Source organism: Suncus etruscus, chromosome 6, assembly GCF_024139225.1.
Source record: "Suncus etruscus isolate mSunEtr1 chromosome 6, mSunEtr1.pri.cur, whole genome shotgun sequence".
Classification (NCBI taxonomy): Eukaryota; Metazoa; Chordata; class Mammalia; order Eulipotyphla; family Soricidae; genus Suncus; species Suncus etruscus.
The window spans coordinates 98,069,463-98,070,205 of NC_064853.1; the positions used below are offsets into that span (position 1 = coordinate 98,069,463).

General features: G+C 35.3%; 1 non-coding gene across 1 annotated transcript; it reads right to left on the bottom strand.

The window, feature by feature from the left end:
• Positions 1–386: 386 nt before the first annotated feature.
• On the bottom strand, positions 387–494 carry LOC126012405 (U6 spliceosomal RNA). The gene has a single exon (XR_007496891.1). It is a non-coding gene; the product is annotated as a U6 spliceosomal RNA (small nuclear RNA).
• Positions 495–743: the final 249 nt, after the last annotated feature.

The window sequence follows — 743 nt, forward strand, 5'->3', positions numbered from 1 at the left end:
GGAAAAAGAAGAGGAAACAGAAAAGAAGAAATAACCAAGAATAAAGCAGAATCAATACAATTGAAAACAGAAAAATAATAGAGAAAAATTAATGAATTAAAAGCAGAAGTGGAGTGTCATCGAAAAGATCAATAAAATGACAGAATAAAAACCAGAAACATAAATTACTATAACCAGAACTGAACAGGCACTAGAGACTGCAGACACCAAAATTAGTAAAGGTACATCACAAACAACGTCATAAATAGAACCAATTTATTGGAATGGATCAATTTCTTTTTTTTCTCTTTTTATTTCTTTTTATTTTATTTTATTTTTTTATTTTGTAAGAGAATTTCTATCAAAAACACACATTACCACAATCCAACTACTATGAAAGAGCTTTTAATTGTTTAAGGGACTGATTCAGAATCCCACATAATTCTTGTGCAGGGTCTGTACTAATCTTCTCTGTATCGTTCCAATTTTAGTATATGTGCTGCCAAAGCGAGCATACCACTTAATTCTAAATTGTCTCATTTCCCTGTTCTCTGTCCCTGTCTTTCTTGTCTTTGGGGATTTGATGACATGAACAAAGTTCTATAGTTTTGGATATATTGGTTTCAGGGCCACTTCTGGTGGCACTCCTGGCTCAGGACTCAGAAATTACTCCTGGCAGGCTTGAAGAACCATATGGGATGTCAGGGGGCAAACTTGGGTCAGCCACATGCAAGGCAAACACCCTACCTGCTCTGCTATTGCTC